General features: G+C 46.3%; 1 long non-coding RNA gene across 1 annotated transcript in view; it reads left to right on the top strand.

Moving 5' to 3' along the window:
* The window catches only part of LOC137570805 (uncharacterized), a 58,211-nt gene extending 37,026 nt beyond the window's left edge, over positions 1 to 21,185 (top strand). The window contains exon 2 of the long non-coding RNA XR_011031191.1: positions 20,815 to 21,185. This is a non-coding gene — a long non-coding RNA (uncharacterized lncRNA). The remainder of the gene's footprint in view (positions 1 to 20,814) is intronic.
* Positions 21,186 to 26,376: the final 5,191 nt, after the last annotated feature.

Genomic DNA, 26,376 nt, shown 5'->3' with positions numbered 1-26,376 from the left:
ACACTCTGTAGCATTATTTCAGAATCAAATATCTTCACCATAAATTGTGACCGGAACATGATCTAAGTTTTATGATAAGCAATAAGAATAGCCAAACAAAATTTGTGTTTTTTATCTACAGTAGCACTTTTTATTTTTAAACTGGAATTGGTAAAACTGAGAAATACATGTTTTTTTTAATTTTTTCTTTGTTTTCCCATTAAAATTCATAGAAAACCAAATTGTTTGAGGGAAAAAATGGCATACAATGAAAGCCTAGCCATATTTCATTTCTGTGTCATAAGTAGGGATAAAGTTATTTCTGATTAAATAGGGACATAGCTAAACTCAAAACTGCTCTGGTCAATAAGTTGAAAACAAGGTCTGGATGCAAAGTGGTTCAAATTTTTTGGGCCTTCTCCTTCACATGGGTCTAGTCAAACAGAATGTATTGCGGTCTTATTGGTCTACGGACCAAATACATCACGTTCCCTTGTACTCTGCTGCCATGTCCAGGACACAATTTGAGAACATCCTGCGCTTCCTGCACTTCAATGACAACATAACCTGTCATCAAAGTGACCACCCTGCTTATGACCGGCTCCACAAAATTCGGCCCCTCGTAGACCACCTGTCATCCAAATTTGCAGGTGCTTATACCCCTGAACAGAACATCTGGGTAGACGAGTCCCTCATATGTTTTACCGGGCGTCTTGGCATCAAACAGTACATCCCAAGCAAGCGCACCCGGTATGGGGTGAAACTGTATAAGCTCTGTGAAAGGGCCACAGGCTATACTTATGGTTTTAGGGTCTATGAGGAAAAAGACTCAAAATTGGAGCCGGTCGGATGCCCTGACTACCTGGGGAGCAGTGGAAAGGTTGTGTGGGACTTGGTGTCACCCTTGTTCCAGAAGGGGTATCATCTTTATGTGGACAACTATTACACAAGTGTGGCCCTCTATCAGCACTTAAAGATAGAAGGAATCCGATGCTGTGACACCGTGAGGCCTAGTCGCCGGGGCTTCCCCCAATGGCTCGTTAACACCAGACTTCAACGGGGGCAGAGGGCCGCCTTGTGTACTGACGACCTGCTCACAGTGAAATGGAAGGACAAAGGGGACATTTACTTTCTGTCCACCATTCACACAGACACAACAGTCCAAATTCAACGGGCAACTGAGGTAATTGAAAAACCCCTTGTCATCCATGACTATAATACTAACGTGGGAGGGGTGGACTTCAATGACCAGAGGTTAGCGCCCTATTTAGTTTCCCAGAAAACAAGACGCTGGTATAAAAAAGTGTCTTTTTATCTGATTCAATTGGCAGTTTACAACAGCTTTGTTCTCTACAGTAAGGCTGGGAGAACTGGATCTTTCCTTAAATTTCAGGAACAGATCGTTACGGAACTCCTGTATCCAGGAGGTGCTGTGGCCCAACCCCCAAATGCAACTAGCCGGCTGCATGTTAGGCATTACGCCTATCCGATTCAGAGTACCCCAGGTCAACGCATCCGAAGAAAACGTTGTCGTGTCTGCAGCAGTGCTGGATTAGGGCGTGACACCACTGTTCACTGTCCCACCTGTCCTGGCCAGCCTGGCCTATGCCTAGCGGAGTGTTTTGAGAGGTACCACGAGCAGGTACACTATTAGAGAGTAGGGAACTCCAGACACAGCAGTAGGCACACAAGGGTCTCTCAGTGCTATTTCACACTGGTGCGATGCGTTAGGGCAAATTGCCTAGCGAAAGTCACACTTTGCAGTGACCCCCCTACGCCGGAAGTGCTTGACTTAACGCTATTGCATGCCTACGTTACTGCGTGGCTTCTGCGCCAATTTAGTGGTATCGTCGTACTCAGGAGAAGTAGTATAATGTGCTATGGGGTGTATTTTTACACATACCCATGCTTGGTGGGAGAAATATCTCTGTAAATGGACAATTGTGTGTAAAAAAAACAAAAAATTGTCATTTACAGAGATATTACAGAGGTACCACAAATGACCCCATTTTGGAAAGAATACACGCCAAGGTATTCCATAAGGGGCATGGTGAGTTCCTAGAAAATTTTATTTTTTGTCACAAGTTAGCGGAAAATGACACTTTGTGAAAAAAAAACAATAAAAATCAATTTCCGCTAACTTGTGACAAATGAATAAAATCTTCTATGAACTCACCATGCTTCTAACGGAATACCTTGGGGTGTCTTCTTTCTAAAATGGGGTCATTTGTGGTACCTCTGTAAGAAATTGTCATTTACAGAGATATTTCTCCCACCCAGCCTCTGTATGTGTAAAAATACACCCCAAAACACATTTCAATTCAATTCACTTTATTGTCATTGTGTAACACAACGAAATTACTTTTCAAGACTCGCCTCTGATATAGGAGTGAAGCTCTGGTCAGATCATGCACCAGTATATTGTTCCCTGGATATCCTGCAGTCCACAAAAGGGGAATTTATTTGGAGACTTAATAACAATCTACTCAAAGACCCTGAGTGTCTGCAGGATATACGAGGGACCATTGCAGATTTCATGGCAAACCATGCAAACGACGAGACGTCTGAGGCAGTGAAATGGGAGGCTCTTAAGTACACTATAAGAGGCCAATTCATTTCCCATGGTACAAGGCTAAAAAGAACTAAAAATATAAAGTTGGCTGAACTCCTATCCAAGCTTACCTTGCTAGAAGCCAAACACAAAACGGAAAACAGTAGAATTCCGTCCACTACGGTGGAGCTTTCTAAGATCCGCCACCAAATCCTCTCCCTGCTTGATGAGCAATCTCTTAGACACCGAGAGAGAATTCAATCATGCGCTATGCACAAGCAAACAAATGTGGCACTGCTCTGGCACGCTATCTACACCCCAGGACCAATACTACTTTTGTTCCCTCTATCTCCTCCCAGTCAGGAACAATAAAACACAAACCTACAGATATAGCAGAGTCTTTTCGAATTTTCTATCAATCACTATACAATCTCCCAGGCAAATTCAAAGACCTTGATCGCCCTGCTCTATCAGCAAAGATCAAATACCAGATTGCCTGCACTCTCCCCTGACACGATTACGGAACTTGAAAAAGAGTTCTCTGAGGTGGAGGTTCTTTCAGGAATCAGTTGTATGAAATCTAACAAGAGCCCAGGCCCTGATGGGTTCACTGGTGCCTTTTATAAAACATTCTCAAAAGAACTGGTGCCTCTACTTACTTCTGCCTTTAATTCTATCACACAGGACTCCCCTTTCCCAAAACAGACACTACAGGCCCACATAGTGGTCATCCCGAAACCGGGAAAAGACCCTAACTCCTGTGGGAGTTATCGCCCTATCTCGCTCATCAACCTGGATGTCAAACTCTATTCCAAAATTATAGCAGACAGACTCAAAGACTCCTTGCCCCAGATTATCCACACAGACCAGGTGGGCCTTACGCCCCTTAGAAGAGGCCAGGGACACACCCTGAAAACAGTATCCTTGATCCACAGAGCTCAACATCACAAGATCCCTATGTGTGTGTTGTCAGTTGACGCAGAGAAGGCGTTCGACAGGATCCACTGGGAGTTTATGAGGGAATCCCTAATACAGATTGGCATCGGCCCTGGCCTGCTGCAAAAAATTATGGGCCTATACAGCTCCCCCTCGGCTCGGGTTAGAGTAAACGGGATCCTGTCGGATGCCTTCCACATCAACAATGGCACGAGGCAAGGATGCCCCCTGTCTCCCCTCCTCTATATCCTGTGCATGGAACACTTTGCCAATGCACTGAGAGCCAATCCTGATATACGAGGAATCCAGGTTGATGGATCACTCTATGCTGATGATCTTTTATTATACATAACATCTCCACACATCTCCTTTCCTAATTTCCTCAAGGAAGCCGAAACATTTGGCAACCTCAGTAACTTCAAAATTAATTTGTCCAAGACAGAGGTCTTAAATATCTCTTTACCACCTGCTTCAGTCCCCAGTCTTAAAAAGGCACTCCCCTTTAAATGGCAGGCAGATGCCTTAAAGTATTTGGGAATATTTATCCCGGCGGACCTTTCTAAGCTCTACACCCTAAACTTCCCACCACTTCTCAATAAAATTCACAAAGATCTTCAATCCTGGGATAAACTACATTTGTCTTGGATAGGAAGAGTGCACATCATAAAAATGGATATCCTCCCGCGACTTCTATATGTACTGCAGGCTATACCCATTTCTCTGCCTCACACGTTTTTAAAATTGATAAGACGTAGAATAAGTAACTTTATCTGGAACGGTAGGAAACCAAGGGTCAGACTTAAACTCCTTCATAGACCTAAGGATGAAGGTGGATTGGGCCTCCCTGATATACAGAAATACCATGTTGCTGCTCAATCCTGATCCTAGACTGGTTCCATGGTAGGCAACAGAAACAGTGGGTCTCTTTAGAAAAGGATCTCATGATCTGGACCAAAGGGCCTTACCCTGGACCCCGAAATCTAAACGTCCTCCACTCAACTCACTTCCCTATTGGTCCTCGGTATTATTAGCAAAATGGGACCTTTACTGCTCCAGACACCACCTGTCCACCATTCCCAGCCCGCTCACCCCCCTGCTTGACAACTGTGATTTTGGTATAGGGATGGCTAGGAAAACATTCTTAGGCCACGATAGATCCAAGTGGCCACAGATAAGACACTTTACTGATAACTCCTCTTTGCTCCCCCCTAATAGGTGGTCTTATAATACCCAATCACCCAAACCAGACTGGCTTACTGCCTCTCAATTGAGAAAGTTCTATGCTTCCCTTCTCCCATGATCTAAACTACATAGAGCCCTCTACCCCTTTGAACAACTATGCTGTATGCAAGACAGGCCCTCTCATATGCTAGCCCAAGTTTACTCTATTTTAAATGCATCCAATGGCTCTGAAGGCCTACAGAAATTACAGGACACCTGGCATAAAGACCTAGGTAGAGAAATCGACAATGAGGAATGGGACAAAATATTTACACTAGCCCACAAACTATCCCCGTCTGTGGATGCTCAAGAGAGAAACTTCAAAATCATATGTAGGTGGTATAAAGACCCAGCCCGGCTAGCTAAGTTCCAGCCCTCTTCTTCAAATCTTTGCTGGAGATGCGAAAAAGAAATAGGAGACTATTACCATATATGGTGGAAATGCAAACATATTCGCCCATTCTGGTCAGATGTTTTTGAACTGCACAATCTTCTATACCTAATTCCTATGCCCTGCACCCCTGAAATAGCTCTCCTGTCTGCCTTACCTGGCTCCATTTCCAAAGCTAAAAAATCCATTTTCAGATATATCCTTATTGGGGCTCGCCTATTACTCACTAGAAAATGGAAACAACAAACCTTCCCCTCTAAGGCTGAATTAATTGTGCAGATCAATCATCTCAAAAGAATGGACGAACTATTACTATCCGCCCAGGATAAAAACGATATCTTTGTAACACGCTGGGCCATCTGGGTGGAGTTTTGTGATTCTGATAAACTCACTACTTATCTACATAACAGCTAGGAGCCTGCAAGCCATAAGTGTCCCCCCTTATCTACCTACCGGCTATAGTTAACCTCAGCCACTAACCTGATATATTTACGCTTGCCAAGAAGATAAGGGTTCCCCATATCCCTCCTCCTTCCCTCCCCCCTCTTCCCCTCCCCCCTCTTCCACCTGCGCACCTACCTGCTCTCCGTATGGGAGATGCCTCCCTCGCCCCCTCCCCCTCCCTAACTACCCTGTCCCCCCCCCCCCCCCCCAATCCTTCTCCTCCCCATAATGATACTGGTCCAATTAGTTTCTCCAGTTCTCGGAGATTTGTTATGGTACGACTTGCCTATACCTCAGTATTGCTTTAGGTGCCTTCTTGTTCAACTCTTCTTCAGGCTTTACAGGCTTATGGTTGTACAATTTGCATGGTATTTCCTTTACTGTTACTTGTATGTAACCACTGTACCTTTGTTGTCATTTGCAAACCTTTTATAAAATCAATAAAACTTGATTTTTGAAAAAAAAAAAAGCTAATGTGACCCCATATTTAAATAAAAAAAAAGTCAGATACTCACCTAAGGAGAGGGAAGGCTGACTAGAAGTATCTAGTCAGATACTCACCTAAGGAGAGGGAAGGCTCGGTCCTAATGAGCCTTACCTCTCCTCTCCCGGTGCCCTCGGTGCTGCGCTGGCTCCCCCGTTCGCATCCGTCGCCATGGGGACTTTGGAAGTCTTCGGGAGCCGAGTCCCCCCGAAGACAGGCAGCGCACACGCGAGTGCGTCATAGAGGGCGCTTGCACGTGCGCAGTGTAGAGCGGCCGGTCTTCGGGAGCACTCGGGCTCCCAAAGCATTTCCGAAGCCTCCCTTCGGCGGGGGAACAGCGGTATTTGACCGAAACGGTCGAATACCACTACGGGGGAGCCAGCGCAACGACGAGGACACCACTGTTCACTGTCCCACCTGTCCTGGCCAGCCTGGCCTATGCCTAGCGGAGTCTTTTGAGAGGTACCACGAGCAGGTACACTATTAGAGAGTAGGGAACTCCAGACACAGCAGTAGGCACACAAGGGTCTCTAAGTGCTATTTCACACTGGTGCGATGCGTTAGGGCAAATTGCCTAGCGAAAGTCACACTTTGCAGTGCCCCCCTCCCCCCTACGCCGGAAGTGCTTGACTTAACGCTAGTGCGTGCCTACGTTACTGCGTGGCTTCTGCGCCAATTTAGTGGTATCGTCGTACTCAGAAGAAATAGTATAATGTGCTATGGGGTGTATTTTTACACATACCCATGCTGGGTGGGAGAAATATCTCTGTAAATGGACAAATGTGTGTAAAAAAAACAAAAAATTGTCATTTACAGAAATATTACAGAGGCACCACAAATTACCCCCTTTTGGAAAGAATACACGCCAAGGTATTCCATAAGGGGCATGGTGAGTTCATAGAAAATTTTATTTTTTGTCACATGTTAGCGGAAAACGACACTTTGTAAAAAAAAAAACAACAATAAAAATCAATTTCCGCTAACTTGTGACAAGAAAATAAAATCTTCTATGAACTCACCATACTTCTAACGGAATACCTTGGGGTGTCTTCTTTCTAAAATGGGGTCATTTGTGGTACCTCTGTAATAAATTGTCATTTACAGAGATATTTCTCCCACCCAGCCTCTGTATGTGTAAAAATACACCCCAAAACACATTATACTACTTCTCCTGAGTACGTCAATACCACATGTGTGGCACTTTTTTGCAGCCTAACTGCGCTAAGGGGCCCAAAGTCCTATGAGCACCTTTAGGCTTTACAGGGGTGCTTACAATTTAGCACCCCCAAAATGCCAGGCCAGTAAACACACCCCACAAATGACCCCATTTTGGAAAGTAGACACTCCAAGGTATTCAGAGAGGGGCATGGTGAGTCTGTGGCAGATTTCATTTTTTTTTTTTGGTCACACGTTAGCAGAAACGAAAACATTTTTTTTCTTTCACAAAGTGTCATTTTCCACTAATGTGTGACAAAAAATAAAATCTTCTATGAACTCACCATGCCTCTCAGTGAATACTTTGGGATGTCTTCTTTCCAAAATAGGGTCATTTAGTATTTATGCTATCCTGGAATTCTAGCACCTCATGAAACATGACAGGTGCTCAAAAAAGTCAGAAATGCTTCAAAATGGGAAAATTCACTTTTTGCACCATAGTTTGTAAACGCTATAAAGGTAGCCATACACTGGTTGATTTGCCATTAGATCGACCAACTGACAGATCCCTATCTGATCGAAGCTGATCAGAGGGATCGTATGGCTGCCTTTACTGCAAACAGATTGTGAATCGATTTCAGCCTGAAACCGATCACAATCTGTTGAGCTGCTCCTGCCGCCTGTTCCCCCCCCCCCCCCCCCCCCCCGTTTACATTACCTGAAGCTGGCTCCTGGTCCTCTTCTCCACGCTGCTCCACATCCCAGCATCCCGCACCGCATCCCGGCGTACACTGTGTCACTCCAAGACCAGGAAGTTCAAATAGTGCGCCCTCTATTTAAACTTCCTGGTCACTGGAGTGACACAGGAAGTTCATGTACGCTGGGATGGAGCAGGAACAGAGCGGTGCAGCGCGGAGAAGATGCCCAAGAGTCGGCGTCAGGTAATGTATACCTGTATCAGATCGGCCGCCGCTAGCGACGTGCTCCCTACCCGCGGGCAATCGACGGTAATTTCCTGCACGGCGCGATCGATGGATCGATCCGATTTCGGGAGGAAATCGGATCGGCGGGTGCGTTTAGCGCGAACGATTGGCAGCACATTAGATCCCAGTGATCAAATCTGCTGTCGAACGGCGGCAAATCAGGCCAGTGTATGGCCAGCTTAACTTTTACCTAAACCAATAAATATACACTGAATGTTTTTTTGTTTTTTATCAAAGACATGTAGCACAAAACATTTGGACAAAAATGTATACAGAAATTTTTCTTTATTTGAAAAATGTCAGCACAGAAAATGTCAGACACAAAATGCATGCCTTTTTTGATGAATATAATAAAAACTAAAAAACCCAGCAGCAATCAAATAGTAACAAAAGAAATCTGTATTAGTGACAAGAAAAGGAGGTAAAAATCATTTAGATGGTAGGTTGTATGACCGAGCAATAAAACATTAAAGCTAATGTGACCCCATATTTAAATAAAACAAAGTCAGATACTCACCTAAGGAGAGGGAAGGCTCGGTCCTAATGAGCCTTACCTCTCCTCTCCCGGTGCCCTTGGTGCTGCGCTGGCTCCCCCGTTCGCATCCGCCACCACGGGGACTTCGGAAGTCTTCGGGAGCCGAGTCCTCCCGAAGACAGGCGGCGCACACGCGAGTGCGTCATAGAGGGCGCTCCGCGCGTGCGCAGTGTAGAGCAGCCGGTCTTCGGGAGCACTCGGGCTCCCAAAGCATTTCCGAAGCCTCCCTTCGGCGGGGGAAAAGCGGTATTTGACCGAAACGGTCAAATACCACCAAGGGGGGGGGTATGGGGCCAGCGCAACGACGAGGACCGGGAGAGAGGAGAGGGGATGCTCTATGGGACCCAGAGCCTCCCTCTCCTTAGGTGAGTATCTGACTTTTTTATTTAAATATGAGTTCCCATTAGCTTTAAAGCTGCAGTGGTCTGAATGGAAAAAAAGGCTCTGGTCCTTAAGGGGTGTAAAGACTGTAGTCCTCAAGTGGTTAAGCACTGTGCAAAAAAAAATTATTTTTTTTTAATCAGTGTCCGCATACATAGAAAACCCCTGCCAATGCAGCCCCCTTCTCTTAGTGCTGACTTAGTTGAACAAGTGTCCACAAGTATATGCAGGTGTAAAGGTGCGTACACACATGCGACTATAGTCGTTTGTAACGATCGTTCCCCGATCTTTACCAACGACGATCGTTACAAAAAACGAACCACCGACTATTAAGGCAAACGACAAACGAGCCAAATCGCTACAAAAGAAAGTTCTGTCTCGGCGGATTTTAACCAACGACGATCGTTTGCAAAAGTAGTACATCGTTGGAAACGATCGTTCGTACTAGGCTTGACATGCGCATTTCACTATTTCTCCGTGAAACTTCTCATTTTTATGCGCAGGCGCAATAGTTGCTTTTTGTGATGTAACGTTCGTTCTAACGATCAGATCGTTACACACCTTTTAAAACTATCTTTACTTAGGTCGTTCTTTCATCAATTAAAAGTTCGTTCGTCGTTCTCAACGAACGATCGTTGTCGCATGTGTGTACGTAGCATAAGAGTTCCACAACTGCAGAGATCTTCTGATGGCCACTCAGTATGTAATCCATACAACAGCATTTGTAAAATCAGAATCAACTTTATTCATAAAATACGACAGGTATCGCAAATGGAATTGTTTGTGGTGCGCATGTGGCATTGGTCATAGTAACAACATACATCAAGGTGCAAAGAACATTGTAAAGCGAACATTGAAGACACCCATTTATCAATTAAGGCACAGGTTCAGTAATGCAAGGATTTCAGGGAGGCTAAAGAGGGTGTCTGAGGGAGTACATTTGAAATCGGCACCGGTAGACTTGGGCGCAGAATACAGCCGGTATATGGCTGATCCTGCTTCTGCACAAGTCCGGGCCGATTTAATTACTATTCCCCCTCCAGGCCGCCATGGATAGTGGAGGAATGAAATAATTCGGCTTCCAGCGATTGCTGGAGGCCGAATTATTATGTTTTTAAGCAACCTCGGCTCCGTCTGCTGACAGCTCCGACGTTACTCACTGAGCGCTGCAATAGGAGTGATTCCTGTTGTAGTTTATGGAGGCACTGGCTGCGCCCAAATCTAGCAGCGCTGAAAAGCTCTGCTCCAGTCTGAGGGGTTTTGGTGTGTGTGTGTGTGTGTGGGGGGGGGGGGGGGGCTTGAGCAACACTTGGAGGAAGAAGGTGTTCCTGTGTCTGGAGGTTCCAGGGACTATCTTGTAGCAGTGGCCTGTTGAGGAACCTACTCAGTCTGGATGTGTGGAGGAGAGAGGTACAGCGATGGCGGGAGTGACCCAATGATCCTCTCAGCAGCACTGATCACTCTGTGAAGTTTGTGCCTGTCCCTTGCAGTTGTTCGTGAGAAGCAGACGATGATGGAGGAGCAGAGGATAGATTTGATAGCGGCAGCGGCTGTCCAGCTTCATACCGAACTCTCTCGGTTGTCTCAGGAAGCACAACCTTTGCGGAGCCTTCTTCTGGGTTTGGTGGTGTTCTCGCCCCATATCAAATTGTTGATGATGGTAGTGCCTAGGAATTGGTGACATTGATTGTACCCTGCAGACCTCAGTGCTTTCAATGAAGACTTGAGTAAGGGTGGGTGTCTTCTAAAATCCAGTCAGTTTAACAGTTGTTGCCACATTAAAGGACAACTGAAGTGAGAGGGATATGGAGTCTGCCATATTTATTTCCATCTAAGTTGCCTGGCAGCCCTGCTGAACCTTTGCCTCTAATACTATTAGCCATAGCCCCTGAACAAGCATGCAACAGATCAGGTGTTTCTGACATTAATGCCAGATCTGACAAGACTAGCTTCATGCTTGTTTCTGGTGTTCTTCAGATACTACTGCAGAGAAATAGACCAACACGGCTGCCAGGCAACTGGTATTAATTAAAAGGAAATAAATATGGCAGCCTCCGTATACCTCTTACTTCAGTTCCCCTTTAATGGCCAATTCACACTGGGAATTGCAAAAGACTTGCAACATCGCTAGCATTTTGCAACAGGGATTTTTTTTGTGCATTATGCGTTTTTTTTTACTGGACAATTTTGCAATTGTTGAGCGATCACTTTTTTTAACATTTCAATCTCTACCTCTCTGAAAATGCAAAAAAGTGCTGCATACACTACGTTTTTGTTTACTGCAAATCACGAATCAATGGAGATTGCTGCAGTGAGATCACTGGCATATAAACTAGCACTTTTCAAAGCATTAGCGATCGCCGATGATTTGTCAATAAATGCCTGCAAATCGTCCCAGTCTGAATGGGCCCTTATGCTGGGAATACACGGTTCGTTTTTGAGGTGATTAGATAGTTCGATAGATAATTTCCGACATGTCCGATCTCCCTTTCAATTCTCTTGCCGCTTGATTACTGATAGAAGTGAATGCAGTGGCGTAGCTAAGGAGCTATGGGCCCTGGTGCAAGGTTTACATTGGGCCCCCCAAGTGCTCTATGCATAACAATTGATACGGCGCACCAAAACCTGCCAAGGACAACTACAGTGTCAGAAGTGCAAGGAGGGGATGGGGAACAATGTGCTAATGATTACTACTAATAAAAGCACATATAGAAGTGATTTTTACCAGCACAGGACCAATACAGATCTAATACTATGGTTGAGGGTGGACTCCTCAGGGCCCCTCTGGCCCAAGGGCCCTGATGCGGTCGCTACCTCTGCACCCCCTATTGCTACGCCACTGAGTGAATGGAAAAAGATAAGAAAAACGAGCGGAAGATAAGAGAATCAACTGCAGAATCGAGCGGCAAAAACGATCGAGAGCAGAAATGCACGACAGAAACAAACTGTGTATTCCCAGCATAAGGACGGGTTTGTTGACTTTGCACAAATTGCAGGTGTTATATCAATGACTCACAGATGGTGATCCTGATGGTGATGATAACATCTGTTTGTTGTCACCAGTGAAGCCACAGGTAATAAATTATAAACTGCCCACTTGCAGCCCAGACCAACAACACTTGTGAACTGGCACAGGCATAATCACAGCCGCTCCCGTCCAACAACACTTGTGAACCGGCACAGGCCCAATCACAGCCGTTCCCGTCCAACAACACTTGTGAACAGGCACAGGTCCAATCACAGCCGCTCCCATAGAATCAGAGTCCTGTCCATGATAATTATAGCCCTGTTTGTAATCATATGGTGTACTGTGCCATTACACTCACCTAAAGAATTATTAGGAACACCATACTACCGTAATACGGTGTTTGACCCCCGTCAGAACTGTCTTAATTCAACAAGGTGCTGAAAGCATTCTTTAGAAATGCTGGCCCATATTGATAGGATAGCATCTCACAGTTGAGCAGGGCATGAAGCTCCCATTCCATCACATCACAACGATGCTCTATTGTGTTCAGATCTGGTGACTGTGGGGGCCATTTTAGTACAGTGAACTCATTGTCATGTTCAAGAAACCATTTTGAAATGATTCAAGCTATGTGACATGGTGCATTATCCTGCTGGAAGTAGCGATCAGAGGATGGGTACATGGTGGTCATGAAGGGATGGACATGGTCAGAAACAATGCTCAGGTAGCCCGTGGCATTTAAACAATGCAGAATTGGCACTAAGGGGCCTAAAGTGTGCCAAGAAAACATCCCCCACACCATTACACCACCACCAGCCTGCACAGTGGTAACAAGGCATGATGGATTCATGTTCTCATTCTGTCTACGCCAAATTCTGACTATCGAGACTCATCAGACCAAGCAACGTTTTTCCAGTCTTCAACTGTCCCAATTTTGGTGAGCTCGTGCAAATTGTAGCCTCTTTTTCCTATTTGTAGTGGAGATGAGTGGTACCCGGTGGGGTCTTCTGCTGTTGTAGCTCATCCGCCTCAAATGCTTTGCTGCATACCTCGGTTGTAACTAGTGGTTATTTCAGTCAACGTTGCTCTTCTATCAGCTTGAATCAGTCGGCCCATTGTCCTTTGTCCTCTAGCATCAACAAGGCATTTTCGCCCACAGGACTGCTGCATACTGGATGTTTTTCCCTTTTCATACCATTATTTGTAAACCATAGGAATTGTTGTGCGTAAAAATCCCAGTAACTGAGCAGATTGTGAAATACTCAGACCGCCCCGTCTGGCACCAACAACCATTCCACACTTAAAATTGCTTTAATCACCTTTCTTTCCCATTCTGACATTCAGTTTGAAGTTCAGGAGATTGTCTTGACCAGGACCACTCTCCTAAATGCATTGAAGCAACTGCCATGTGATTGGTTGATTAGATAACTGCATTATTTGAACAGGTGTTCCTAATAATCCTTTAGGTGTGTGTATATATTCCCACAGGACATGAGCCTGGAAATGGTGGCCAAATGACTGTCACACGGTATCACTGATAATTATAATGGGGAGAGCTCACCCAATCCATCGTCCATGTGTGGAGATGTGGTCTGTACAGGCTACTCTGATGGCTAAAGATGTATGTGGACTCAATACATTCAGTGAGGTAGAGCTGTGAGTGGCTGTAAATGGCAGGGGATTAGAACTGGCTACTCATTTCACAGTTTCCTGCTGGCGTCATCAGGGTGTGTTTGTCAAACGCGTGCTATTGCAAAGAGGAGGGGAACGACACGGCCATACTGTGCCTGGGCAAGTACTGCCCCCCTTGTGCAGTAAGCCAAAGCCACTCCTACATGAGCGTCTCTGTGCTACTGCGGGTACAGCACAGCCCTGCACCTGCATGTGTGGCTCCCTTCTACTGCAGGTACAGCACAGCCCTGCTCCTGCATGAGCAGCTCCGTGCTACTGTAGGTACAGCACAGCCCTGCTCCTGCATGCGTGGCTCCGTGCTACTGCGGGTACAGCATGGAACAGATTTTCAACACATTCAATAATAATGATCGAATTGGTTGGTTGATTGGCCGCAAAACTTGCCTAATGTATGAGCACCTTAAAGGGACACTTAAGTCAAACAAAAAAAAATGAGTTTTACTCACCTAGGGCTTCCAATAGCCCCTGCAGCTCTCCGGTGCCCTCGCCGTCTCCCTCCGATCCTCCTGGCCCCGCCGGCAGCCACTTCCTGTTTCGGTGACAGGAGCTGACAGGCTGGGGACGTGAGTGATTGTTCGCGTTCCCAGACACATTAGCACCCTCTATGCTGCTATATGGTATATGATATATGCTATAGCAGCATAGATGGCGCTATTGTGGCCAGGAACGCGAGGAATCACTCGCGTCCCCAGCCTGTCAGCTCCTGTCACCGAAACAGGAAGTGGCTGCCGGCGGGTCCAGGAGGATCGGAGGGAGATGGCGAGGGCACCGGACAGCTGCAGGGGGCTATTGGAAGCCCCAGGTGAGTAAAACACATTTTTTTTTTTACTTAAGTGTCCCTTTAAGGCTCCAGGAGCCATATGCAATTAACTTTCTCTACTTAGTTTTCTCCAAAGTGTCAATACCATGCTTTTTAAACTACCAGAAAGTAGGTAAATACTGAAATCTTGTTATTACTTTTTCACCTACTTTTTAGTACTTTTTCAGTTGTAAAGTGCTGAAGTTATTTTAAATATAACATGAAAAATGATCTGCTAGGAGAAAAAGTGAATTGCATATTGGCCCTGGTCTCTTTTGCCTATAGGCTGTAGAGATGTACTTCCTGCTTCACCTGTTAGTGGCATAACAATAGGGGCTGCCGCGAGGGGGAGGGGAGCCCTGCATTAAAAAGGTGGCAGCAGCGGCGGCAATAACATGGGCATACCTCTGTGTTCCACTGCTGAAGTCTGATCTCTAAGTGCCACACGCTTCTTCCTGATAAACAGGAAGTAGCGTGTGGCACTTAAAAAGATCGGATCTCAGCGGTAGTAACTGTGTTACTGCTGCCACCTATTTAAAGCAGGAGGGGAGCACTGAGGGGAGAGCCCGAGGGAGGGAGGGAGTAGCCCCCCTCCCCGCCAATGTGGGGGCCAATGCTCTCCCCTCATGCTGCGACCCCTCCTGCCCTCCAAAACGGCCCTGAGCGGGCTCCCAGATGGGCATCCAAATTTTTGCAGGGGGGCCCAGTGATTTCTAGTTAGGCCCCTACCTATTAGAGGACTGCTAGAAGTGTGTGAGGATCATGGCCCTGCAAGGTGTAAAGGTGCCCATACATCAGGCAACTTGGAAGCCAATCCACCATCTGATTCGATAATAAATGTCGAATCGGATGAAAATTGGCGCCGTCAAGAGCATGCCCATATAGCACATGGCGCATGAGTGACATCACACACGTGCCACACGCTAATCGCTGACTGTGTGTATAGTGCTAATGGAGCAGTGTGATTCTGAAGATGGGTGGGCACCGCAGTGGCGTCCCTACCATAGGGCGCAGGGGGGCGTGGCGCACCGGGTGTCAGACACCCAGGGGGGTGTCGCCACGACCCCCCACAGCAGCACAGCAGGAGGGGGAAGCAGGGCTGGAAGGAGGGGCTGTGGAGGCAGCGGTGGGGAGGGGGGACATATCCCCCCCTCCCTCACCTGGGACCCCTCCTTCTGTCTCTCTCCCCCTCCAGAAATTAGCGGCAACAAGTGCGGGGCGGCCGGAGGCGTATGGACAATTACTCACCTGATTTCCGCGTTCCAAGCGTGGAGCGCAGCGTCATGACGTTACAGGTCTCCGTCTTCAATGCCGCCCACTGTGCTTCCTGATTAGCGGAAGCACAGTGGGCGGCATTGGAGGCGGAGACCTGTAATGTCATGACGCTGCGCCCCACGCTTGGAACGCGGAAATCGGGTGAGTAATTCTCTGTACGCCTTTGGCCGCCCCGCACTTGTCGCCGCTATCTGGAGGGGGAGAGAGACAGAAGGAGGGGTCCTAGGTGAGGGACCCCTCCACAGTCCCTCCATCTAGCCCTGCTTACCAATCCTGGGGCACCTACACTGGGGGCAACTATACATATTGGGGGCAACTATACCAGCTTACTGGGGGCAACTATACTAGCTTACTGGGGGCAACTATACTAGCTATACTGGGGCAACTATACTAGCCATATTGGGGGCAACTATACTAGCCATACTGGGGGCAACTATACTAGCTTACTGGGGGCAACTATACTAGCTTACTGGGGGCAACTATACTAGCTTACTGGGGGCAACTATACTAGCTTACTGGGGGCTACCATACATATTGGGGGCAACTATACTAGCTTACTGGGGGCAACTATACTGGGGGCAACTATACTAGCCATACTGGGGGCAACTATACTAGCTTACTGGGTGCAACTATACTAGCCATACTGGGGGCAACTATACTTGCTTACTGGGGGAAACTATACTAGCTTACTGGGGGCAACTATACTAGCTTACTGGGGGCAACTATACTAGCCATACTGGGGGCAACTACACTAGCTTACTGGGGGCAACTATACTAGATTACTGGGGGCAACTATACTAGCCATATTGGGGGCAACTATACTAGCCATACTGGGGGCAACTATACTAGCTTACCGGGGGCAACTATACTAGCTTACTGGGGGCAATTATACTAGCCATATTGGGGGCAACTATACTAGCCATACTGGGGGCAACTATACTAGCCATACTGGGGGCAACTATACTAGCCATACTGGGGGCAACTATACTAGCTTACTGGGGGCAACTATACTAGCTATACTGGGGACAACTATACTAGCTATACTGGGGACAACTATACTTACTGGGGGCAACTATATTAGCTATACTGGGGGCAACTAAACTATACAAGCTATACTGGGGGCAACTAAACTGTACTGGGGGCAACTATACTGGCTGGGGCAACTATACTGGCTGGGGGGCAACTATACTAGCTATACTGGGGGCAGCTATCCTGGCTGGGGGCAACGATACTAGCTATACTGGCTGGGGGCAACTATACTAACTGTACTGACTGGGGGCAACTATACTAGCTATACTGTCTGGGGGCAACTATATTAGCTATACTGGCTGGGTGCAACTATACTAGCTATACTGGCTGGGGGCGACCATACTAGCTATACTGGGGCAACTATACTAACTTCATTGGGGGCAACTATACTAGCTATACTGTGGGCAACTGTACTAGCTATACTGGGGGCAACTACACTAGCTATACTTGGGCAACTATATTACCTACACTAAGGGCAACTATACTAGCTATATTGGGGGCAACTATACTAGCTATACTGGGGCAATGGCAGCGCCATTCTCTAAGCACCCCTAAAGCACCCCCCAGCGTGAACTATTAGACGCCGTGTCAGTTCACTGACAGCAGCAGCCCACAGCTGCGGCAGAGCAGGGCTACAGTAAAATGGCGTCTGAAGCCCTGCTCTGGAGACTTTGAGTCTGCAGTGCAGGGCTTCGGGCGCCATTTTCCCATAGCCCTGCTCTAAGCGCGTGAGTTTCAGTTGCTGGCTGGCTGCAGAGGATTGTGGGAGCTGCGCCGGACGAAGGCCGGGACAGGAGGTCTGCTGCTGCTTCAGGTGAGTAAATGTTTTTTTTTTTATTTATATTAGCAGGTGTATCGACTGTTCTGGCCAGGTATGCTACATGATTGAAGTGTTTTCTGGCCAGGTCGGCCACATGATTGCAAGTATTTTCTGGTCAAATCTTCCACATAATTGCATGTATTTTCTGGTCAAATCTTTCACATGCTTGCATGTATTTTCTGGCCAGGTCTGCTACATGATTGAAGTGTTTTCTGGCCACGTCTGCCACATGATTGCATGTATTTTCTGGTCAAATCTGCCGACATGATTGCATGTATTTTGGCCAGGTCTGCTACATGATTGAAGTGTTTTCTGGCCAGGTTTGCTACGTGATTGTATGCATTTTCTGGTCAGGTCTGCTACATGATTGAAGTGGTTTCTGGCCAGGTCTGCCACGATTGCATGTATTTTCTGGTCAAATCTTCCACATGATTGCATGTATTTTCTGGGAAAATCTGCCGCCATGATTGCATGTATTTTCTGGGCAAATCTACCGCCATGATTGCATTTATTTTCTGGGCAAATCTACTCCCTTTACGTGTATTTTCTTGAGAAAACCTGCACAATTATGTGAATTTTCTGGGAAAAGGCTCACCAAAACTTGGGCCCACTGTCTTTGCATTGCACTTTTAAAGGGAACCCGAAGTGAGAATAATATTGAGGCCGCCATATTTATCTCCTTTTAAGCAATGCCAGTTGCCTGGCTGCCGTGCTGGTCATCTGCCTCTAATTCTTTCAACCATAGATCCTGAACAAGCATGCAGCAGGTCAGGGGTTTCTGACAATATTGTCAGAACTGACGAGATTAGTTGCATGCTTGTTTCTGGTGTAATTCAGTTCACTACTGCAGCCAAATAGATCAGCAAGGATCCCTATTGTTTAAAAGGAAATAAATATGGCAGCCTCCATATCACTCTCATCCCGGGTTCACTTTAAATTAGTTAGCTCCGCCCTCATCTGGTCATGGCCATGCCCATTTTTCACCGCAGTGCGCTTCGTGCGCCGCAGGTTATAGCCACACCCAATTTTTTTTTTTTGGGGGGGTGTCTTTTAATACCCAGCACCGGGTGTCAAATGTCCTAGGTACGCCACTGGGGCACCGTGTGGTGGGCGACGTAGGACATGTGCTGCCCCGCACCTCGGTAACCATGGCTGCCTCCACCGACATCAATATGGAAAGAGTGCCATGTATATACATCTGCCTATTCAACAGGCCTCACATTACCTGATAGGCCAGACACTCGCAGCAGTTATCAGATACATGTACAGCTGCCGGGCATTGCAATGTCTGTTCATATAATAAAAAAAAAAAAAAACCATTGTGCACATATATATGGACAGTTAGTGAAAACTGGGGTTTATAAAACATCTGATCTTCATGCTTGTTCAGGGTGGGTCTATGGCTAAAAAAAATGGAGGCAGAGGATTAGCAGGATAGCCTGGCAATGTGCATTGTTTAAAAGGAAATAAATATGTCAGCCTTTATATCCCTCCAAGTTCAGGTTTATTTTGAACACAATTACCGTATATACTCAAGTATAAGCTGATCCGAGTATAAGCCGACCCCCCCCCCCTCCCCCCCCCCCAATCACACACTTTTACCTAACAATAGAGGGGGAAATCATTGACTCAAGTATAAGCCGTGGGTATAAACCCCCTACTGCTAATACTAAAAAAATCAGCAATATGTTTGATAGGCTAACATGAAGCAGGCTACAGAACCATATACAGATTGCTTTCTGCTCTGTATTGGGCACATCGCTGCAGATTAATGGCCATTAGATGGCTGTGTGCCTCCTCTTGCAGTTGGTTACCTTTCAAGGATAAACACTTTTAAAAATAATTATAATAAACGAACCACAATTTGCCCCCTAATTAATATTACAGTTTTAATCATTTTGTAATTCTGCTCTACTGCAGAGACTGGATGGCCTTTTGATTATCTATACCGTAGAATACTATGGATTCAGGACACAGATAGTTATGAATTGATTATTAAATCATGGGCTGCAGAGTTAGAAAGCAAAGGAAGAGGTTGGGGAAGCCGGTAGCTGCCACAGTCCTATTACAGTGCATCAGTAATTAGCACAGCACTGTGTGGTGTCTTTACTTATCGGCCGTGTGCCGCTGCAAGTCACCTTTGTTGCTGCTCCCCCTCAATGGCTGCATGCCCCCTCGGCACGTAGAGAGCGCTCTCTGCTAGTCACCTTTGTTGCTGTTCCCCCTCGATGGCTGCATGTCCCCTCGGCACGTAGAGAGTGATCTCTGCTCTGGCTGTATAAAAGGAATGGCCATTAGATTACCGCGTGCCGCCCCTCGCCAGAGCAGGATGTGACGCATACACTCTGTGTTCCCTCCGGGTGTCCCCCGGCATATGCACATCGCTATGTGGTTCCCTTACTTACCGATCCTGGCCGTTTTATCTCTAGCTTGTAAGTTGCAGTCTGATGCAATGATGCATCTGCAGTGATCATAGTGACGAGAGACTGGGCCTTACAAGCAAGAGGGAAAACATCGCTGCCGGGACCGGTAACTAAAGGAACCACAAAGCGCTGTGCTTATGCAGGGGACACTCAGGAGGAACACAGAGTGTATGCATGGTCTGGCGAGGAGCGGAACGCTGTAATCTAATGCCCATTCTCTGTATACAGCCACGGTACAGTGCAGAGAGGGCTCTGTATGTGCCGAGGGGACATGCAGCCATCAGGGGAGGGGTCAGCAACAAAGGTGACTCGAGTATAAGCCGAGACCCCCACTTTGGGACCACTTTTTTGGTACCAAAAATGTGGCTTATACTCGAGTATATACGGTACTTAGCTTTTGATCAAGAACAAACGATTTCCACCACAGTATACAAATCTTTTTTATGATAAAACCGATGGAGCCCATACGTCGTACAATTTTTTTTTATTAGAGAATTGTGCTCAATTATCTTGTTAGATTGAATATACCGATTTTTCCAACATGTCCGACCGGATTTTTATAAAAAAAAAACAAGATAATCGTTTGTTTTTCTTGGTTACAAAAAAAAAAATACTTTTGACTTTCATTCGATTGTTTTGCTTGAATAGATGGGAAAATTAAACGTTTTTATTGTGCCGTTTATGGGCACCACTAGAGTAATACCTCAGTACATGCTGCTAATGCACATGGCCTATCTCTGTTTTATAGATGACATTTGGTCTCCAAGTGAGGGAGGTTTTCTTCAATTCTGATGTAACAGAAACAGCCACATGAATCACCTGAAGGAGACTTTCATCAAAGAAGAATACAGCCCACTAATGGCTGAAGCCCAAATTAAGGAAGCAAGGTGCTTATTCTTAACTGACGCCCAACAATATGAGCAGATCCTGGAGGAGACCTCAGTCATACTGGCTGTCACCTACAACCCACATCTTGAGATCTTCAGAAGGATGGTCAAAGAACTTCAACTCATCTTACATAAGAATGATAGACTGAGAGAAAATCCATCCACATCCATGAAATCTTACTACTTCATTTTTATAATATTAGCCAATAAATGCTATCACCCCAATTCCAAACATCTTGCTTGATCTGGTCATGTGTAAAATAGGAAAATGCATTATTGTAATGTCCCACCACTAGATGGTGATATTTCATTATATATGTGATTATTTATAGAGATGGCCCGAACCGTTCACCGGACGAATCTCTCTGGGCCTTGTACTACTTCCGGGTGATTTTTGGGACTATTTGTCTCAATAAAAGTTATAGGGAAATCACAAAGCGCTTGAAAAAACACTTTGTATAGCGATTTCCCCAGCGCTTTCATGAATAAATACATTGTTCATTTCCGGTTGAAAGAGTTTACTTCCTGACTGACATCAGGAAATGAAAAAAGAGAATACTCTGCAAAAGCGCTTAGAAAAGAGTTTTATAAAGAAATCGCAGCGGGCAGGTAAGCGCCGGGAGGTGGTAAAAAAAAATTCAAAAAATGCTGGCGTCAGCGATTTCCATTTTAGATGTGAACAAAGCCTAAGTATTTGTGGGGGAGGTTTTTCTGCTTTTTGGCCAGTTGCTCAAGCAACCTGCAGGTACATGTATTCGGCATCCGGCGATCCTCGCTGGTGCTGGATACTGGGGACGCTGTATAGTGATAAATAATTAGAGATGTTGCAAACGGTTCCCGAACCGTTCGCCAGCGAACATCTCTGAATCCCTGGGCCTTGTACTACTTCCAGGTCGCAATGACCTGGAGTAGTACGCCTGCGCTGGCCCGGCAGTGCGCGTCCTATATCGCACTCCTGTTGCCGGGCACTCTCTGCGCATGAGCGTGACGTCACTCATGACATCACGCACATGCGCAGAAAGTGCCCGGCAACAGGAGCGCGACAGTTTATAGTGTATGCTTACAGGAGGTAAGTCCACCGCTGCCTCCAAAGCACTTTTAAACATTTTATTACCTGATTTTATCCTGCTGGCACCTCTGTTCTTTCTACATAATATGAATTATCCACCCTTGGTGGAGGGGGATACCCCTTTTTTCCTGTCTACAGAGAGCGATTTCTTATTCCTGAGTGGGGACAGGATAATCTCCTCACCTGCCTATACAGTGGTTGCCTGGAGGTAACCCTGTCTTGTGAGTATATATATTGTACTCTTTACATATATCCATTTTTGCAGTACTTACTACACTATATTGGGCTCTCGGTTTCCCTCTTCTGTTTCTGAAAAGCGGACACAACTGCGTTAGCAGGCTGAGGCTCTTATTTTTTACAGACGCTATCCTGCAGGAGCCTGGAAACAGTTAACTGTTAGTGTGTGTGTGTGTGTGTGTGTGTGTGTGTGTGTGTGTGTGTGTGTCACTTAGAGGGGCACAGTGGTTTATGGTGCATTAAGCAGGCCATACACTTACAAATTGTCATCTAATGTTCCAAAATGATTGATTCATTTCTGAAAAGAAACAATTCAGAAAGGAAACTATTTCTACCACACATTGCACATCAATTTCCAATAGCTTCCAGCAGGGAATCTATTGAAAATCAATCGAACCACAACGTTGCACTGTTCAATGCAGTGCAACTCTCTGGGCCATCAGTCTACTGGAAGCATGGGGGTAGCAGCCAGATAGGAGCTGATAGTGTTACCCTCTGACAAAGGATTTCCTGAAACAGCGCAAGAGTAATATACTCTGCCAAATGGGGTCACATTGTTAAATAGCATCCGATGCCTATGGTGGTACATTTGCTTGCTTGTATCCAGGGCTCTGATGCTTTTTGTGATTACTAACATTACATTGCTGTAATGACCTGGATGGATGGATGGACCTCTCAGAGTTTCATTCTGCCCCTATATACTGTGTAGCATTGGATCCTATATTGTGTGTGCTGTTTACTCTTGTGCAGTATAATCTCGTTACAGCAAATGCCAAGGAACCAGGAAAAGTGGTTTACTATATCAGAAGTTTACTATACAGTATAATGTCATTAAAATGAACTCTGGTGTAGTAAACATTAGGGTGTAGAAAACTACCTCTCCAGGTCTTCTGGAGTCAGCGTCACGTAGGGAACAAAAAACGTTTACTATAACAGAAGTTTTATTATATCTGGGATTACTATACCAGGCGTTGCTCCCATAGATTTATAATGGAGATTGGCCGGGACCTGGAGAGGTAGTTTATTATTATTATTGGTGTAATAGTTACCACTCTTGCTTTGCAGCGCTGGGTCCCCGGTTCAAACCTCAGCCAGGGTAGTATCTGCATGGAGTTTGTATGTTCTCACCATGTCTGTGTGGCTTTCCTCTGGGTACTCAGGTTTCCCCCACATCACAAAAACATACAGAATTCTCTTCCACATAAATTGGCCCTAGACTATGATTCATACATTACGCAATACATACATAGACGTATGACTATGATAGGGTAGATTGGGAAGGTTCAGTGACAAGATAATATAGGTAAATGGTAGAAAGGATGAAACTCCAGCACACTCAAAACAACAGCAGGGGACTGGACTCGACTCTCAGCATGAAACTGCAGCAGAATAATTCCTTGGGAAAGCGTGCACAGGCTGTCTGATGGCAGATTGATGAATGTGTAGGGGAGAGAGAGGATAAAGCCAGCACTGCAATTCAGGTAATTTATTCAACAAGTAAAAACAGTAGCACTTACAGTTAGCAAGGTCGGATGCAAAGCGGAAAGGTGGGCGCCAGGTCTATATCCCCCTGAGGACGACCGTTTCGCGTCGCTGGCGCTTGTTCACCGCAACGGGGAAAGTTGGGGGCGGACCGCTTATGCGTGGGTTACATACCCACGTAGCGGCGGCACTTCCGCCTGCGTCAGCTTGTCACGCCCCCAGTTTCTAAGGCAACCAATGGCGCCCACCTCCTCCGTAAAGAAGACGGAGAGCGTCCTTGTAACCAGGCGTTGGAGGACCTGCGCAGCAGCGCCGCCCCCCGCACCAATCAGAGCCCAGCTAAGCGCTAAATGTAAACAAAGCGTGGACGCATAGAAGCAATGCGTCCATGTATACAAAAATATGCTTACTATATTAGAAGCAAGAAGGCAGAATAGCACGGGCCATAACAGGGCGGTTGGGGGCGCCGGCGCACAGGAACCCCCACTCCGATATGGCTGCACATAAAAACTAACTGAAGTAGATTCTAAGGAGGAGGAGGGAGGAAGGGAGAAGCAATGATGGCAGGGAGGGAAACCCCAACACATGAGAGAAGGAAAGGGGAAGCAGGGACGGGACATGAGGAGGAGCCAGGGAGAGAGGAAAAGGGTGTAACACCTGAAGGGGACAGGGTGCATAGTAAGACCCAAAATGGTCCCCAGAAGTAGGATGATAATTAAGGTAACACTGCTCATGCATGTGCGGCCAAAAGGGAGAACACAGGGCCGCACAGGCATGCGCAGTGAGGAGGCAGTAGAAACCCATGGAGACATAGAGCCCAAAGGACCCACAGAACCAGGATCCCAAACAGCCCAAAAGTGCTGATGTGAAGCCTGTAAAGTTCGTGTATTTAGAAAAAGGGAAGGAGAGAAGAGAAGTGGGCAGGGGTACAGGGCGCAGGTGACCTCAAGGAATAATCAATATCATTTCTCCAAGAAGCAGGCTAACTCATTCTTGTCGTTGAATCCGAGTGGTCCAAGAGCATTAGTTCGTATGATCCAACGGGCCTCGTGCTGCAACAGGGTGCGTTCTCTATCGCCGCCTCTAGTTGTAAAAGATATAGTTTCCAAGGCAAAGAATCTTAAGCAATCGGGATCCCTATTGTGGCAATGGGCCATGTGCTCTATCAGCCTCGTATGTTTGTCCTTGGACTTTAGGGAGCGGAAATGTTCTTTGATCCTGGTCTGTAATTCTCTCGTAGTTTGACCGATATAGTATCTCTGGCATGGGCATATAAGACAATAAACTACAAACTTGGATCTGCATGAGAGGACATCTTTGATTTTGACCGGTGTACCTCCCAGGGTCTGTGATCCATGTTTTAGAATCTGATTACAGATTCCACATGTACCACAGCGATAGTTGCCTGGTTTCTTAAGGGTGTTCAGCCAATTGGCTGATTGCGATCCCTTATATTCGCTACTGGTCAACATATCGCCTAGGGTGGGAGCTCTCCTAAACGTTACCAGAGGGGGCATTGAGGTCACGTCTGTAAGGAGTGGGTCTCCCTGTAAAACATGCCAGTTTTTGCGGATGATTCCTTTAATTGCATTCGCCATTGGCGAATACTCAAACGCAAACGCCTGTCTGGTGCCAGTACCCAAGTGGTTCTTAGGGGTCCCATGTTGGTATTTTCTTTTGATTAACTCACTCCTAGATTTCTTAAAAGCTCTGTCCTTAGCTTCCTCAAGTAGTGAGGGATCGTAGCCTCTGAACACCCTTAAGAAACCAGGCAACTATCGCTGTGGTACATGTGGAATCTGTAATCAGATTCTAAAACATGGATCACAGACCCTGGGAGGTACACCGGTCAAAATCAAAGATGTCCTCTCATGCAGATCCAAGTTTGTAGTTTATTGTCTTATATGCCCATGCCACAGATACTATATCGGTCAAACTACGAGAGAATTACAGACCAGGATCAAAGAACATTTCCGCTCCCTAAAGTCCAAGGACAAACATACGAGGCTGATAGAGCACATGGCCCATTGCCACAATAGGGATCCCGATTGCTTAAGATTCTTTGCCTTGGAAACTATATCTTTTACAACTAGAGGCGGCGATAGAGAACGCACCCTGTTGCAGCACGAGGCCCGTTGGATCATACGAACTAATGCTCTTGGACCACTCGGATTCAACGACAAGAATGAGTTAGCCTGCTTCTTGGAGAAATGATATTGATTATTCCTTGAGGTCACCTGCGCCCTGTACCCCTGCCCACTTCTCTTCTCTCCTTCCCTTTTTCTGAATACACGAACTTTACAGGCTTCACATCAGCACTTTTGGGCTGTTTGGGATCCTGGTTCTGTGGGTCCTTTGGGCCCTATGTCTCCATGGGTTTCTACTGCCTCCTCACTGCGCATGCCCTGTGTTCTTCCTTTTGGCCGCACATGCATGAGCAGTGTTACCCTATTCATCATCCTACTTCTGGGGACCATTTTGGGTCTTACTATGCACCCTGTCCCCTTTAGGTGTTACACCCTTTTCCTCTCTCCCTGGCTCCTCCTCATTTCCCGTCCCTGCTTCCCCTTTCCTTCTCTCATGTGTTGGGGTTTCCCTCCCTGCCATCATTGCTTCTCCCTTCCTCCCTCCTCCT

Source organism: Hyperolius riggenbachi, chromosome 4, assembly GCF_040937935.1.
Source record: "Hyperolius riggenbachi isolate aHypRig1 chromosome 4, aHypRig1.pri, whole genome shotgun sequence".
Classification (NCBI taxonomy): Eukaryota; Metazoa; Chordata; class Amphibia; order Anura; family Hyperoliidae; genus Hyperolius; species Hyperolius riggenbachi.
Note: the sequence above shows the minus strand (reverse complement) of the source record. Positions and strands in the feature narration are given on the sequence as shown.